Source organism: Oncorhynchus clarkii, chromosome 9 (genome assembly GCF_045791955.1).
Source record: "Oncorhynchus clarkii lewisi isolate Uvic-CL-2024 chromosome 9, UVic_Ocla_1.0, whole genome shotgun sequence".
Taxonomy (NCBI): Eukaryota; Metazoa; Chordata; class Actinopteri; order Salmoniformes; family Salmonidae; genus Oncorhynchus; species Oncorhynchus clarkii.
Genome location: NC_092155.1, coordinates 54,971,167 through 54,981,590, shown reverse-complemented (window position 1 = coordinate 54,981,590; position 10,424 = coordinate 54,971,167). Strand labels below are relative to the sequence as shown.

The 10,424-nt window shown below is 40.5% G+C and overlaps 1 protein-coding gene across 2 annotated transcripts in view; it reads left to right on the top strand.

Moving 5' to 3' along the window:
- Positions 1-401: 401 nt before the first annotated feature.
- The window catches only part of LOC139416581 (solute carrier family 35 member E2A-like), a 27,403-nt gene continuing 17,380 nt past the window's right edge, over positions 402-10,424 (top strand). The window contains exons 1-2 of one of the 2 annotated variants that reach the window (XM_071165415.1): positions 426-632; positions 6,810-6,895. The gene's annotated coding sequence lies outside the window, so the exon portion shown is untranslated. Of the gene's footprint in view, positions 633-6,809; positions 6,896-10,424 lie in introns of both variants that reach the window. The other variant, XM_071165414.1, reaches the window with a different exon arrangement.

The window sequence follows — 10,424 nt, the reverse complement described above, 5'->3', positions numbered from 1 at the left end:
TGCATTCATCCCAACCATTGAAACGTTGCATATTGAACACACCCTTGATGAGGTTGCAAGGAAAATGTTTAGCCACAAGGGGGCATAATGACTCCCCAAGCCACTAATCAATGCATTAGACATTGTAAACAAAGACAATACAAACGTATCCAACCTCTACTATAAACATGTACATTCGCCTGGTCCATGTATTATCTATTCAAAACTACATTCAGGGACATCTGTGTTATTTGAAATTTGGAAATGGTGCTGCGGCGGAGTTGTCGTCTTGACAGTGGGCTCGAGCCATCGCTAAACTCCGTGAAAGTAATTGAAAGTCCACCAAGCGGGGGTGGTGTCCGGTCGTCATTTGTAACTACAGCCACAAATGCATAGACCCCGCCTATTTAAAAATAAATATCGTCTTAAAATCAGTTTTGTAACCTAACCACACTGCTAACTCAAAGCCCAACCATAACCTTAAATTAGGACCAAAAAGCTTATTTTTGTTTTTATACATTTTTACAATAGCAATTTTACGTTGTGGCTGTGGTAACTAACTAACCGTGGTATCCTTATGCTAGCGACTGTTTGGAACTCGTATACCAGAAATCGGAATTTCATAACTAACGTTAACTAGGTGCCACCACTTGGTAAGATAATTCCAACATTTACTGCATCTACAAGCTGAGTTTAATAGCCTTTTAAATATAAATATATATATTTTTTACCAATGAACAGCGCGTTCATTCATTCAATAAATGAGCATTTTCACGAGTAGGCTATTTGAGACAAGCACATTCACTTTTAGCTAGCTACTATAGCTAATCAGCTGGTGAATTTGGCTTGTCAGTTAATGTTACAGTAACGGTAGCTAGCTAGTTTGTCAAATAGTAAACTAGTTAGCTAACGTCAGATACTTGCCAGACAACTATGCCGTTTTAGCTAGCTTTTGGTCTTGTGTAAAATGAGCGAAAACGTGATGAACGAGGATGCCAGAGGCAGCATTAGGAATATTTATAATATTTCTGCTTTATGTATTCATATGTAACCTGCCAATGTAAACTGGCTTGTACATATTTATTTGTGGTTCCTATATAAATGAAGATACAGGCTACTTTAACTACACCGACCTTTGCACCACTCCTGCATTTTAATCGCTATGTGGATCTGACTTATTACATTCGTGCACTGTCAAACGTGTGCCCGGCAGTATTGCCTTTAATGTCGAGTGTATATCATTGTTTAACTACAAGCAACTCACTAATGAAGACTATTTTCCAGACATGGGTTGAGTAACTTTGATGACTCAGAACAGGGGTTCTCAAAGTGAGGTCCGTGCATAGCTGCAGGAAGTAGTTTTGGGGGTTCTGCGATTTCTTTCGCTGCGGATGATGTGGTGGGAGGTGCTGAGAAAGTTTTGTCAACGGGTGCTGGCGCTGCAGACTGCTATGTCGGTTGCTTAAACAGGACTATTAAAGGCCCGGTGCACTACTTAAATTATGCTTATTTTATTTATTTATTCTCATTTTTCATTGGGTGCTGCAGCACCCTTACTTCCCACAGCTATGGGTCCACGGAGGTACTGCATGGGGTATGCTTCCAGATAAAACAATATAAACAAACTTAACATGTGTAAATATTTGTATTAACATAGCAAGATTCAACAACTGAGACAAACTTAACAAGTTCCACAGACATGTGACTAACAGAAATGGAATAATGTGTCCCTGAACAAAGGGGGGGTCAAAATCAAAATACCAGTCAGTATCTGGTGTGACCACCAGCTAGCTACATTAAGTACTGCAGTGCATCTCATCCTCATGGACTGCACCAGATTTGCCAGTTCTTGCTGTGAGATGGCATCCATTAGTCTAAATATTCCTGTTACATTGCACAACCTTCAATGTTATGTCATAATTACGTAAAATCCTGGCAAATTAGGTGGCCCAAACTGTTGCATATACACTGACTCTGCGTGCAATGAACGCAAGAGAAGTGACACAATTTCACCTGGTTAATATTGCCTGCTAACCTGGATTTCTTTTAGCTAAATATGCAGGTTTAAAAATATATACTTCTGTGTATTGATTTTAAGAAAGGCATTGATGTTCATGGTTAGGTACACATTGGAGCAACGACACGCACCGCATCGATGATATGCAACACAGGACACGGTAGATAAACTAGTAATATCATCAACCATTTGTAGTTAACTAGTGATTATGATTGATTGATTGTTTTTTATAAGATAACTTTAATGCTAGCTAGCAACTTACCTTGGCTTACTGCATTCGCGTAACAGGCAGTCTCCTCGTGAAGTGCAATGAGAGGCAGGTGGTTAGAGCGTTGGACTAGTTAACTAATTTTGCAAGATCGAATCCCCTGAGCTGACAAGGTGAAAATCTGTTGTTCTGCCCCTGAACAGGCAGTTAGGCTAGGAACAGTGGGCTGTCATTGAAAATAAGAATGTGTTCTTAACTGACTTGCCTAGTTAAATAAAGATTAAATAAAGGTGTAAAAAAAAACCGGCGAAATCGGTGTCCAAACAATCGGAAATCTGTATTTTATGAAAACTTGAAATCGGCCCTAATTAATCGGCCATCCCAATTAATCGGTGGACCTCTAGTCTGAGCACTGATGGAGGGATTGTTCGTTACTGGTATCATTCGGGCAGTTGTTGCTATCCTGTCCCGCAGGTGTGATGTTCGGATGTACTGATCCTGTGCAGGTGTTGTTACATGTGGTCTTCCACTGCGAGGACGATCAGGTGTCTGTCCTGTCTCCCTGTAGCGCTGTCTTAGGCGTCTCACAGTACGGACATTTAAATGTATTGCCCTGGCCACATCTGCAGTCCTCATGCCTCCGTGCAGCATGCCTAAGGCACGTTCACGCAGATGAGCAGGGACCCGTCTGTAAGCTGTTAGTGTCTTAACGATCATTCCACAGGTGCATGTTCATTAATTGTTTGTTTCATTGAACAAGCATGGGAAAGTGTTTAAACCCTTTACAATGAAGATCTGTGAAGTTATTTGGATTTTTACGCATTATCTTTGAAAGACAGGGTCCTGAAAAAAGGACATTTATTTTTTGTTGAGTTTACATTTCATTTTTTAAATGAATATTAGTACCAACAACACATTAAAAGATGTTGGTCAAGGGATCTGTGAAATACGTTTAGAGTGCAATACAATGTAATATTATTACTCTACAATTTATGTAACCCTGGGTTCTCAAAACCAATTCTACACATGTAGGGTTTTCAGTCATTACATTCGCCCACAATTGGCTCTGTGTAAACTACGCCATTCATAGACAAAAATTGTATCTTCAGACCAGGTGAGTTTTGTTAAGATCCCTGACGCTTGCTCTAAACATTTACACGCATCGCTTGTGCTACTCTTTTGGAAACATAAGGAACGTATTAGGGATGCTCCAATATGTCATTTTTGGCCGATACCGATATTTTCCTTGCCAAAAAAACCCAGATACCGATAACCAATATTTAAAATTTTAGCGGCCATAAGCATTCTAGTACAGTTAAATGGTTGAAAACACACACACACACACACACTGACCAAAACGTTATTTTGTTGGCATTGATGTATGTCCCCATTACCAGTAAAACATAGTCAAAACCATTTTTTTTCACTTACTTCCTGTGCTGTTACGTTGTTCATTTGTTCAGTCTCAACCGGGATTTCATCACAATTGGCCTAGTGTCGTCTGAGTTTGGCAGGGGTAGGCTGTCATTGTAAAAAATAATTTGTTCTTAACTGACTTGCGTCATTAAATAAATAAATCAGCTCTGTCTGTCCGTGGCCTTTCTTCCTCGGAACGCACTGTCACTGGCCGTTTCCATCTTGTCCAGCTACGTCTGTAACATTTCACATAAACCCTGTTTCTTGGCTGTATCGAAGTAGCGGTTCTTGTACCTAGCATCGAGTATGGTGGCGACACAGTGAAGAGGCTCAGCGAGAATGCCACCAAATCGCTTGTTCACAGCCCCTTGTAGAATACATTTGCAAGTTTTAACCCCATGGTCTGTGTCGGCAGTTTTGAGCAGGCATTTCAATGCCATGACAGAGGGTATCACGTCTGCTGCAGACACAGTTGATGAGCTTTTTTCTCGAGTCAGTTGTTTGAATGGAGCTAGGAGTGTGTTCATGTTTTCAAGTTTCAAACATGTTCTCAAATGCCATTGAAATGGCAGCAGCAGTATGAGAACTAGCACATTCTTGAGCATGTAATACGGCTTTCCTCAGTACGAAATCCTCGTCGACCCACTGTGCTGTCAGACTTCGCATGATCATGGGGCTGACATCGCTGGTCCAAATGTCAGTTGTGAAGCTAATAGTAGTGACTGGATGTGCGTTTCAACAATACTGTGTTATTCCAGTAGGGCAACATCTGAAAAATAGTGCCTACAGTGCCTTGCGAAAGTATTCGGCCCCCTTGAACTTTGCGACCTTTTGCCACATTTAAGGCTTCAAACATAAAGATATAAAACTGTATTTTTTTGTGAAGAATCAACAACAAGTGGGACACAATCATGAAGTGGAACGACATTTATTGGATATTTCAAACTTTTTTAACAAATCAAAAACTTAAAAATTGGGCGTGCAAAATTATTCAGCCCCCTTAAGTTAATACTTTGTAGTGCCACCTTTTGCTGCGATTAAAGCTGTAAGTCGCTTGGGGTATGTCTCTATCAGTTTTGCACATCGAGAGACTGAAATGTTTTCCCATTCCTCTTTGCAAAACAGCTCGAGCTCAGTGAGGTTGGATGGAGAGCATTTGTGAACAGCAGTTTTCAGTTCTTTCCACAGATTCTCGATTTGATTCAGGTCTGGACTTTGACTTGGCCATTCTAACACCTGGATATGTTTATTTTTGAACCATTCCATTGTAGATTTTGCTTTATGTTTTGGATCATTGTCTTGTTGGAAGACAAATCTCCGTCCCAGTCTCAGGTCTTTTGCAGACTCCATCAGGTTTTCTTCCAGAATGGTCCTGTATTTGGCTCCATCCATCTTCCCATCAATTTTAACCATCTTCCCTGTCCCTGCTGAAGAAAAGCAGGCCCAAACCATGATGCTGCCACCACCATGTTTGACAGTGGGGATGGTGTGTTCAGCTGTGTTGCTTTTACGCCAAACATAACATTTTGCATTGTTGCCATTGTTTCATCTGACCAGAGCACCTTCTTCCACATGTTTGGTGTGTCTCCCAGGTGGCTTGTGGCAAACTTTAACCAACACTTTTTATGGATATCTTTAAGAAATGGCTTTCTTCTTGCCACTCTTCCATAAAGGCCAGATTTGTGCAATATACGACTGATTGTTGTCCTATGGACAGAGTCTCCCACCTCAGCTGTAGATCTCTGCAGTTCATCCAGAGTGATCATGGGCCTCTTGGCTGCATCTCTGATCAGTCTTCTGCTTGTATGAGCTGAAAGTTTAGAGGGACGGCCAGGTCTTGGTAGATTTGCAGTGGTCTGATACTCCTTCCATTTCAATATTATCGCTTGCACAGTGCTCCTTGGGATGTTTAAAGCTTGGGAAACCTTTTTGTATCCAAATCCGGCTTTAAACTTCTTCACAACAGTATCTCGGACCTGCCTGGTGTGTTCCTTGTTCTTCATGATGCTCTCTGCGCTTTTAACGGACCTCTGAGACTATCACATTGCAGGTGCATTTATACGGAGACTTGATTACACACAGGTGGATTGTATTTATCATCATTAGTCATTTAGGTCAACATTGGATCATTCAGAGATCCTCACTGAACTTCTGGAGAGAGTTTGCTGCACTGAAAGTAAAGGGGCTGAATAATTTTGCACGCCCAATTTTTCAGTTTTTGATTTGTTAAAAAAGTTTGAAATATCCAATAAATGTCGCTCCACTTCATGATTGTGTCCCACTTGTTGTTGATTCTTCACAAAAAAATACAGTTGTATATCTTTATGTTTGAAGCCTGAAATGTGGCAAAAGGTCGCAAAGTTCAAGGGGGCCGAATACTTTCGCAAGGCACTGTACTTGGTAGGGTGTACCGGGGTTCGAGGTGCTTGACCAGTCGGCGAAAGCCAACATCATCCACGACAGAGAACGGTTGATTGTCAAGGGCAATAAATGACATTATCTTGGCGTTATTGGATTTCGCCTTTGAGTTCTCTCCCTGAAATGTTCTTACTCTTTCAAATGACTGCTCGACTTGAACTTGTTGAGTTGTTGGAAGTGTATGCTTAGTATTTTTCTGCTTTTGTACTGAGTAGTGCTGTATTTTTCATGGTGTCATTACATCATCTATCTACGTCATATAGGTATGCATATCAACTTTGACATCACATCGGCGTTAAAGTAGACATCGGGCCAATGTCGACGTTGGCATTTTTAGCAAATATCAGCCGATTCCGATATGCTTACCGTTATATCGTGCATCCCTAGAACATATCTTTCATATCAGCGAGAAATAATTTTCCCAAAACAAAACGTAAATTACTTCACATCTTGTTAGGTAGGGTTGGTGTTCCCACTTGGCCGTATCGCCACTTTACAGCACTTGTTTACGGAAGACAGACTGAAGATGTAGGTCTGTGCTAATTAGATATCTATTGTGCTCCCAACACTTGTGTGTTATGCCGTGTTCAGAACAAATGGAACTCGGAAATCTGACTTCAATGTGTTCAAAACAACTGGGAACTCGGGGAAAAAACGATTTGAACAGTCATCCAACTTGGAATTCCAACTCCGAAACGCATGCCTCTTTCTAGAGCTCTGACTTTCCAACCTGAAGATCAATGACATCATGATTTGACCTTTATTTTTCAGGGTTCCCAGTTGTTTTGAATGTGGGGAGGAAGTGTCGTTCGTCAACTGGAGGCACATAGTGTATGGATCTGTGAAAAACTGCTGCAGTAAGTGTATATTTTTAAATTGGAAAGATTATTTTGCGCCGGCATGAAATGGGGCATATGTGCATATCATCATATGTTTATAATTTTTATTTTATTTGTCACAAGCAGATGTTATTGCGGGTGTAGCGAAAGGCTTGTGTTTCTAGCTCCAACATTGCAGTAATATCTAGCAATACACACAACCTAAAAGTAAAATAATGGATTTAAGGAATATATAAATATTCTATGCGTTAAATCACAGTGTCGGAATTGTTGTTTACACAATTAAAAAAATATAAACTTACTGTAGCAGTTTTGCACAGGTCCATAAACTGTGCCTCCAGTTGACGAGCTTCACTTCCTCCCTATTTAACTTACACACAGGTGTTCGGAGTATGCTAGATAGCTAATTGGCACAGGTAACGGCCTATCTCTATCTGTCTTCTGGGACACAATAAAAAAATAAGAAAAGCCAAGCATCACACAGTTCACCCTTTCCCCTCTGTGTCTCACTCACTCAATTGCGTTCCTACCGCTCCCTCTACACCCACGTGCTACTGAAATAAATGCCTATAAAACGTATCTAACTGATATGATACACAAGCCACATTCCTTGCCAAATGATGACAGTTGAATCAAAAATTCTAAATGGACTGGTTGACAGTGGGGAAAATGTGTTCCAACAATGAGCTGCAGTTTTCGAATAATTGCATAATTTTGTGGTTGTCACTTCTTACCACAGCCACAAAGTAAAAATGGTCTAAATCGTACAAATTCATGGAAAAAACATTTGCTTTTTGGTATTAATTTAAGAAAAGGAAAAAGTTTGATAGTGTGGTTAAGGTTAGGGGTTAGGTTTAAAATCAGAATTTTTCTAATCAAATTTGTAGAAACAGGAGGGTTTAAGACTTTGTGGCTGTGGTAACTACCGTCAGTAACGACCCTACTTTGCGAACTGTAAGTGGCATTTAGAATTGGAATCGGCATTAACAGGTTCCACACTGTAATTATGCAAAAACAGTAGTTTGATAAAGACTGAGCGTATTTACACTACCGTTCAAAAGTTTGTGGTCACTTAGAAATGTCCTTGTTTTTGAAAGAAAAATTGATCAGAAATACAGTGTAGACATTGTTAATATTGTAAATGACTATTGTAGCCAGAAACTACAGATTTTTTAAAAATGAAATGTCTACATTAGGTGTACAGAGGCCCATTATCAGCAACCATCACTCCTGTGTTCTAATGGCAAGTTGTTAGCTAATCCAAGTTTATAATTTTAAAAGGCTAATTGATTATTAGAAAACCCTTTTGCAATTATGTTAGCACAGCTAAAGACTGTTGTTCTGATTAAAGAAGCAATAAAAATGGCAATCTGTAGACTAGTTGAGTATCTGGAGCATCAGCATTTGAGGGTTTGATAACAGGCTCAAAATGACCAGAAACAAATAACTTTCTTCTGAAACTCGTCAGTCTATTCTTGTTCTGAGAAATGAAGGCTATTCCATGCGAGAAATTGCCAAGAAACTGAAGATCTCGTACAATGCTGTGTACTACTCCCTTCACAGAACAGCGCAAACTGTCTCGAACCAGAATAGAAAGAGTGGGAGGCCCCGGTGCACAACTGAGCAAGAGGACAAGTACATTAGTGTCTAGTTTGCGAAACAGAGGCCTCACAAGTCCTCAACTGGCAGCTCCATTAAATAGTACCCGCAAACACCAGTCTCAACGTCAACAGTGAAGAGGCGACTCTGGGATGCTGGCCTTCTAGGAAGAGTTCCTCTGTCCAGTGTCTGTGTTCTTTTGCCCATCTTAATATTTTCTTTTTATTGGCCAGTCTGAGATATGGCTTTTTCTTTGGAACTCTGCCTAGAAGGTTTCCTTTCAAAAACAAGGAAATTTGTAAGCGACCCCAAACGTTTGAACGGTAGTGTATTACAGTTTCAATAAATTAATCTTAAATGACCCTTGTTTTTTATTGACTGAATATATGTGTGTGTGTGTGTGTGTGTGTGTGTGTATACAGTAGGGCAAAAACGTATTTAGTCAGCCACCAATTGTGCAAGTTCTCCCACTTAAAAAGACGAGGCCTGTAATTTTCATCATATGTACACTTCAACTATGACAGACAAAATTTGAAAAAAAAATCCAGAAAACCACATTGTAGGATTTGTAATGAATTTATTTGCAAATTATGGTGGAAAATAAGTATTTGGTCAATAACAAAAGTTTCTCAATACTTTGTTATATACCCTTTGTTGGCAATGACAGAGGTCAATTGTTTTCTGTAAGTCTTCACAAGGTTCACACACTGCTGCTGCTATTTTGGCCCATTCCTCCATGCAGATCTCCTCTAGAGCAGTGATGTTTTGGGGCTGTTGCTGGGCAACGCGGACTTTCAACTCCCTCCAAAGATTTTCTATGGGGTTGAGATCTGGAGACTGGCTAGGCCACTCCAGGACCTTGAAATGCTTCTTACGAAGCCACTCCTTCGTTGCCCGGGCGGTGTGTTTGGGATCATTGTCATGCTGAAAGACCCAGCCGCGTTTCATCTTCAATGCCCTTGCTGATGGAAGGAGGTTTTCACTCAAAATCTCACGATGATGTTTCCACCCCCATGCTTCACAGTAGGTATGGTGTTCTTTGGATACAACTCAGCATTCTTTGTCCTCCAAACACGACGAGTTGAGTTTTTACCAAAAAGTTATATTTTGGTTTCATCTGACCATATGACATTCTCCCAATCTTTTTCTGGATCATCCAAATGCTCTCTAGCAAACTTCAGACGGGCCTGGACATGTTCTGGCTTAAGCAGGGGGACACGTCTGGCACTGCAGGATTTGAGTCCCTGATACTGATGGTAGGCTTTGTTACTTTGGTCCCAGCTCTCTGCAGGTCATTCACTAGGTCCCCCCGTGTGGTTCTGGGATTTTTGCTCACCGTTCTTGTGATCATATTGACCCCACGGGGTGAGATCTTGCGTGTAGCCCCAGGGAGATTATCAGTGGTCTTGTATGTCTTCCATTTCCTAATAATTGCTCCCACAGTTGATTTCTTCAAACCAAGCTACTTACCTATTGCAGATTCAGTCTTCCCAGCCTCGTGCAGGTCTAAAATTTTGTTTCTGGTGTCCTTTGACAGCTCTTTGGTCTTGGCCATAGTGGAGTTTGGAGTGTGACTGTTTGAGGTTGTGGACAGGTGTCTTTTATACTGATAACAAGTTCAAACAGGTGCCATTAATACAGGTAACGAGTGGAGGACAGAGGAGCTTCTTAAAGAAAAAGTTACAGGTCTGTAAGAGCCAGAAATCTTGCTTGTTTGAAGGTGACTAAATACTTATTTTCCACCATAATTTGCAAATAAATTCATTAAAAATTCTACAATGTGATTTTTCTGGATTTTTTCCCCCTCATTTTGTCTGTCATAGTTGAAGTGTACCTATGATGAAAATTACAGGCCTCTCATCTTTTTAAGTGGGAGAACTTGCACAATTGGTGGCTGACGAAATACTTTTTTGCCCCACTGTGTGTGTGTGTTTATATGTGTGTGTGT